At 34.4% G+C, this 7,667-nt stretch overlaps 1 pseudogene; it reads right to left on the bottom strand.

Moving 5' to 3' along the window:
• Positions 1-4,491: 4,491 nt before the first annotated feature.
• On the bottom strand, positions 4,492-7,349 carry LOC120167031 (annotated as a pseudogene).
• Between the last annotated feature and the right edge of the window lie 318 nt (positions 7,350-7,667).

Raw genomic sequence — 7,667 nt, 5'->3', positions numbered from 1 at the left:
GCTCGCTGCTGCAATTCTTCCCAATCTTCCTCATCCATCGACGCCGGCTTTGTAGGTCGCAAAGCCTTCAAGATCCCTTGCTGCGCCAATAGATCCTTCAGCCTCGTTTGCCATAATCCGAAGTTACCCTGACCATCGAATTTCGCGACTTCGAATTTTGCTCCTGACATCTGATACCAATTGTTGACGAAAACGAGTAAAGAAAACGAAAGAACACGAGAATTTTACGAGGTTCGGCAATGTGCTTACGTCCTCAGTGCCTAGGCGGCGCTAGAAGTTTTATTCAATGATATTTTAGGTCTAGGTTACATCTCTATTTATAATAGAAAACCCTGGTACATAAATTACAAAATCAACCCTGTACCGTACCGCGGGGGCTGCGCCCCCACACCCCCAACCCACATAATTCGTAACCCCACAACGAGACCTTTTATGAGCCATACATAACAACTACTTTTGTAATAACTTTAGTTTAATTAAAAAATTAATCTTTATTAAAAAATTATCTTTTAATTACTTTTTATAATTCTAATAACATATAATAATAATAATTTCAACCTCAAATATTTTATAATTTTTCAAAATTCTTTTCAAAAATTCTTTTTCGATTTAATTGTAATTTTTTCCATAAATTAACCCGATAACCGCTGTTAACCATCAATAACTATCAAACCTAAAATCGAGATGTTACAATTTATAACTCAATCTACACTTTGTTTTTCTTGGAAATTGATAGAGAGATTTTGTCAAGAATTGGTGGAAACACCAAACCCATTTTTAAAACTGAATGAAGAAAATGTGAGGATGAAAGAGATGCGGACGAATTGTAAATTGATTGAGAGAAAATATTTTTTACTTCCATTTTTTATTTATTATTTTTGAGAGAAAGAGATTTCCTCGGAGATAAGGTGCATGCAAATAACTTTAGCTTCATGTGAACAATTATCTTATCCATTCATATTCAAATATTCACATTGTGAATCTATTTTTTTCCTCAGACATTTAGTGAAGCAAACACAAAAGGTGATGGAAAAATTGATCCACATGAGTGGAAGGAATTTGTTTCAAAGCATCCATCTCTATTGATGAACATGACACTCCCATATTTGAGGTGAGCACCAAGTGTTAGCAATTTTTAAGGTCCAAATTTTAAATTTATCATACCACGACGTGATTATATAAATTAACCGAACATCATCTGATTTGATAGTTTAACCATGGAGTACTTGATCATAATACAATCAACTTTTCTTGATCAGGAAGTGACTAAAATGATGGTTGAATATTAGACCAATTGTTTATGGTACTAATCTCCGAGGTGGGTTGTGTTGCAGGGACATAACACTAGCATTCCCCAGCTTCATGGTTAGGATGGAATCGGAGATTCAGAAAGTTTAGGGTTGACGATACAAGTTAAAAAGGGGTTATTAATTCTATTGTTTGTGATGGGAATAATAATATTATTGTAAAACAAACACATTATTCATAAACTAAAATAGATTTACTGTGATGTGGTAAAAATGACTATATTAGAAGCGATTTCATATTAATCAATTTAAACGTAAAATAGATGCCGTCCCAAGATTAATTTAACATTTATATATTTATACACTCGAATGAGAAATATAAAACTTAATTGATATTATTCTTCGTCACAGAAAATTGATAATAAATGAATATCGAATATCTTCTCCATCTTTGGAGTAAACTAAGATTTCATGTGTAACACACCCTCGAACCCTAAACGTTAAATTAGACATCAACATATGTTGGTTGTGAATGCTATAACATTTTTTATTGAAGGGATGATAATAGGGATGGTCATGTGTCGGGTGGATCAGATTTTCGATCAACTTGATTGGACTAAAAAATTATATACCCTCCATTTGACTCGAACCCAACTCGAAAATTATATACCCTCCACCGAACCCACCCTTTTGAGATAAAACTTGAACCCAACCCGATCCGATTTGAAATAAAATATTTATAAAAAAAATATTACTTTTATTTCAAAAAAAGGGATTTAATTGAAAAATAATATATAGAGGAGTCTTATTGTAATTATCTTTAAATATATAAGGTAAAATTATATTTTTTTCTAGGTTGGATCGTGTCGGATATTTTTCACCATAAATCCAAATTCACCCACTCAAATCTATCTTTTTTTAAAAAATTGACCCGATAAGGTCAGATTAGATCAAAACACATTGAGTTCGAATATCGTGCCCATCCCTAAATGTCAATAAAGAAAAAAAAATTGTGACTATGTTTCTTATAATAATCTGAGATAATCACAAATTAATATCTATTTAAAATCTTTATTAATAATTAATAATACCTACATATACCTATAAACATAATTACTCAATCATACTATAGTTTTAGAGAACAATACTTCCACTGAAATCAACTTTTTGACTAATTTATAAAACCACAATGGTGTTGGGTCATTTTCCCATCATTCCACCACAGCTGGCTTTCCACACTTGGGTGTTTAGCCTGCCCATTGAGAAACTTACATCTTTATTTGATCCTACTTTAATGCAACTTTATCCATTGCCAGAAGCTAGTGGTAATCATTTATTGGCGGAGTTGAATGATATGGTCACCAATGGACCCAATGCTGAAACAAGCCACATGTTTTCTAAAACACGTCTTCTAACCCATGGGTCCAACTCAACGCCCAGGGGATTGCTTTTGTCACCAACCAAAACACAATCCAGCGCTGAAACAAGCTATGTGTTTTTTAAACCCTAGCCCTACCATTAACCTATGGGTCCAGCTCAACCCCAGGGGAATGCTTTTTGTCACCTACCAAAACACAGTGGCTATGTATTTTTATGTCTCACCGACACCAATAATTTTAGGCTTATTGAGAGAGAGAGAGAGAGAGAGAGAGAGAGAGAGAGAGAGAGAGAGAGAGAGAGAGAGAGAGAGAGAGAGATTTATTATGATGGATAAAGTCGTTTCTAGATAAACAACATTTTATTAAAGTTGTCGTTTGTTCGGAAAAGAAATATTTCATAAAAGTTAGCAGTAGTAGTTTTCAGCGGCTTCTTCAGAATAATGCATAATTATCAATGTTTTATTGTACAATTTATTTAATTTAAAAATGATTAAATTGAGTAAGTTAAATGAAATGAAAAATAAATTTATTTTCCCAAAAAGAAATGTATTTACATGTTAGTAGTACATGTTAACACGACTTGGATCAAGCGACAATGACAACATACATGTGAAGGCCTTAACTATAATCACTTAATAATTAAGAATAAATTAAAACATTATATTTAAGAACTTGAAAAAACTAACGAAATATTAAAAAATATATTTAAACACTTGAAAAAAATAATATCTAATTAATGTGATATATGGTCTATTTACAATCCTAACTTGTAAGGGGTCTAATTCTCAAAAAAACTTGTAAGGGGTCTAACCATTCTCTTTCATCAATCTACAATCCTTTCGGGTCAACTTTTATATTAATATTTTTTACTTTAATATTGAAGACAATTTAATAAAATGTGCTTTAGATAATTTTATATTCCAATAATCAAACTTTGTTATAATCTTACATTCTAATCCGATTTTCTAAGTAAATTAATACTCCGTCCATCTCACTAAATATGTATATTTTGATTTTTAAAATTATCTCATTTAAAATGTCTTATAAAAAAGAGTCAACAAACAATAACACTTATATTTCTTTTTTTACATTTATACGTCCCACTCTTTTACACCTATAAAAACAAATCAGTCAAATCTATCAATCAGTTTTTAGGATAATTTTGTCATTTTCTTTGGTAAATATATCTTCTAAAATTGTGTGCATGGTCAATATCAGATACAAATGATGGGACGGAGGGAATATCACATTGCTGGAATTAAATATATATTTGTGGGCATATATGTATAATGTACAATGTTATTATAAAGTATGTCACAAAATTAAGTAACCAATTATGTTACATATGTTATATGTATTAAATTGTCTTGGAATCAAAGTGTAAATACCATAAGTTGTATTTATAATTTGATGAAAGACATAATTATAAATACTTAAAAGATTGATCTAATACTCAATTTATATAAAGAGACAGTGGTCCCCAAGAAATAAGTTAATTTGTATTACTCATATTCTAATCAGAGAGTTTTTATGGTAAGAGAAAACCTATCTTCTTAGAAGATCACAACCAAAGATAGACTTAAAGATTTTAACCATCAATTAATTCAGATACGCTTCCGCAAATCTAATATTTTATTCTTGATTTGGTATGATTATATCTTAGTTGTTATTTTTCATATTTATTATGATTTCGGTTCTAACACACATTTCTTGTAATAAATTAAATAATCTTATATTTCAATAATTTTATTCCTACAAATAATCTTACATTATGTGAATCAAATATACTCTGAACTTTATGACATGTGACACTTACGTAATATAATACAAAAGGTAGATGCAAATGTATTCATACAATTAAAAACTTGAGGAAAGGAATAAGAATATATCATTTATATTAAACTTCAAGGCCAGCCAAGAAAGAGACCCCAGTTGAGGGTAACCATGATGATCCATAAATAAATTGTGCCACCGTAAACTTGGCTGCTTCAATCTCTGAAGTGATGACCCTATAGCCAGGCCATCTAACCCGTTGGCCAATTGCCCCACCTGGTCCATAATTCATGTATTCACCATAATATAGTGTATCCAACGCAAATGTAGCATTCCACTCCAGCCATCCTATAGGGTGAACGTGGTCACTTATATACGATAACATGAATACAGCCCTAGAGTACAACTTCCATGGACGTCCTAGATATGTTTGAAAGCTACCCTTTGCTGCCACCAGATCCGGGGTCGGTAAGATTCGGCATGCATGGATTGATATGCCCGTATTCTGGTTCGGGTCCTTTCGGTTTTGTGCAGTGATTGTGTTCTTCTGTAAGGGCATGGGCTTTCGGGCGTAAATGCTACAATTCTGGAACACCACGGCGGCATTACCAAAAATGAAATCGACGGTGCCGTAAATGTCACATTCACGGTAGAATTGGCGATTGGAGTGAACGTATAACGTGTCTTGATAGCCGATGATGTTGCATCTGTATACCACGGCATGGTCTGCGCCGATACGTAGAGCTACTGCCTGGTGCTTGGATGGTCCAGCCCAGTTCTCGAATGTTATGTCTCTTGCGATAAAACCAGCACCGGTCGCAGCTGAAAAGCATGATAAGAAAAGAAGGTAAAACAACCAATATCGGGGCCTTGATGACGAGAGAATTAGCGACGGGAGACAGTGCCACGAGACAATGTTACCCACCTCCAATAATTTATGCACTTTTAGCTTTGAATTGTAGCGACAAATCCAGTTTCGGTTTACATATTCAGCACAAAGTTTGCACTTTTAAGATCAGCACAAAGGTGTTAATTTTCTATTCTATTTACATACTTTTTAAATTTTTTAAGGAATGTTAAGGAATAATGTGCTTTAATTTAATTTTAATTTTTTAATATATCTTTAGAGATGGACATGAGACTTAGAGATGGACATGTACAAATCTGATTTTTTCTTTTTTTAGAAGTTGAGTTTGAAATTAAATTTTTTTAAAGATAATATTATATTTATGGAAAATTTTAATAATACTCTTCTCTATTTTTTTAATCAAATCTCTATTTATTTAATAAAAATAAAATTATATATATTTGTATCGGATCGAATTAAGTCACATCATACATAAGTTTTCATCTAAAAAATTGAATCAAATTTTAAGTAGAATGAAATCTCTAAATTCAGATCACATCAAATAATAAAGGAAAATATAAAATATCTATGTCGAATTAAGTAATAGATGAAAGAAAAAAAATATCTAATCAAATTCAGATCAACTAAAAACTCAATACAAATTGAGCTTATGCCTATTTCTATATATTATAATATTTTTAATTTTCGTGACAATTATATCTGATCCTTGATATATTTTTTTTTTAAATTTTATATAGACTGATAAAATTAATCTTTTACTTACATTATTAAAACGGATAACTGCACTAGAGAATAATAAATATAAAAAGGGTGAAGTGAAGTTACCAAAGACAGCAGTGTGGAATGTGGTGATGTTGTCAAATACACTTCTTCTGCCCGTAATTACTGTTTTACCCTTTCCATCCCCTATAAAAATTAAGTTAATTTTCTTCCTCCCCACCTTTAGATTATTCTCTTCGTACCTGCTTGCAACTAAAAATTAATTAGATGATGAAAATAAAATTACGAAAATAGGGGAATGATTAAATACGTATCCTATACATAAAGAAAAATAAATAATTTTACCTGCCCGCCTTCACGTAAATGATGATCCGGCGAGTACTATGCTCCGGCGCCTTTTTAATCGCCTCTGTAATGGTCTTAACGGTGCCGTTTCCGTCTTTTGAAACGATTATGTCGGCACGGATGGCCGACACGGGAGTGTCCAGCAGCGCCCTCTCTCCCTCCTCAGCCATTTCGGTAAATGCTGCCCGTCCATTTTTTCTCCCGACGCAACATCATTCGACGTCAGCAGCCTCCTGTTCTGCGTCGGCACTCCGCCGAAGTCGTCTCCGCCGCTCGCCACGAATATCGACAAGCAATTACTCACTAGCTCCGACAAGTCCGCCAATTTGGCTGTCATCTGGTCCCTCACCGCCCCACTCAGTCCCTCGAACCCCTCCGTACACGTGTCCTGGTTCGTCAACGCCGCGCTAAGCCACGTCATGACGTCTTGAGTGGAGCCGCCTTGACCATTGCTATTATGAGAAGGAACGACGGAGGAGAGGGAACGGAGAGGGCGTCGACGGAATCTTCCAGAAGCTCGAGGCAGCCGTCGTAAGCGGACCGTACACGTGGATCCATCTGTGTAACGGAGATGAAGGTGGTCTTATAAAGAGCCTTGTTGAAGCGCTGCAGTGTGACATTGAAGGAGATGTGCACAAGGTCTTGTTCACTTGCAGCAAGCGAGCCAGGGAACTGGAGGAACGAGTTAACACAGAGTTTTCGGAACCGAGTTTTACCGCACGTCCTGGAAATAGCTTGGGTGGGTCTACGGCGGATTGGGTCGCCGCCAACTGGAGTGGCGCCGTCGACGCCGCCATCACGGAGCACAACTACGACACCGGCACAGACAGCAGAGACAATGATCATAGAGAAAGCTACAACAGAAATTATTACAAGCTTTTTCTTGCTACTTTTAGCTGTGAGTTCTCTATGTTGTTGTTGGTGCTGTCCTGGTTCCGATGGTCGGAGCCTGTCGTATCCCATTGATCTTGATTTTGCTGAAAATGAAGATAGAAATTAGAAAAGAAATGAGAGACGATGTGGATGAGTGTTGTAAGACTGAGTTATATAAAAAGAGAAAAACAACGGCTCCTGAAGCTGTGAGCTGTCCTCTACTTTCACTGTGGGCATATGGGGTTACAGCTTACTAATTCCTCAACAATTAAAAATTATATATATGATATAATTCTGATGTAAGCAAATGCGAATTTGATAAGCTTATTGTGTATGTGTTGTGATTATGTGTAATATGTAAAATGCACAAGGTTGTGTATGTAATTTATGAGTTAAGAAAAGGACATGTGTTTATGTGGTTCAATCATGTTTATGTTTCATGTGAAATTATTGAAATTACTT

The sequence above is a fragment of the Hibiscus syriacus genome, unplaced genomic scaffold (genome assembly GCF_006381635.1).
Source record: "Hibiscus syriacus cultivar Baekdansim isolate YM2019G1 unplaced genomic scaffold, ASM638163v2 tig00111659_pilon, whole genome shotgun sequence".
NCBI lineage: Eukaryota > Viridiplantae > Streptophyta > Magnoliopsida > Malvales > Malvaceae > Hibiscus > Hibiscus syriacus.
Note: the sequence above shows the minus strand (reverse complement) of the source record. Positions and strands in the feature narration are given on the sequence as shown.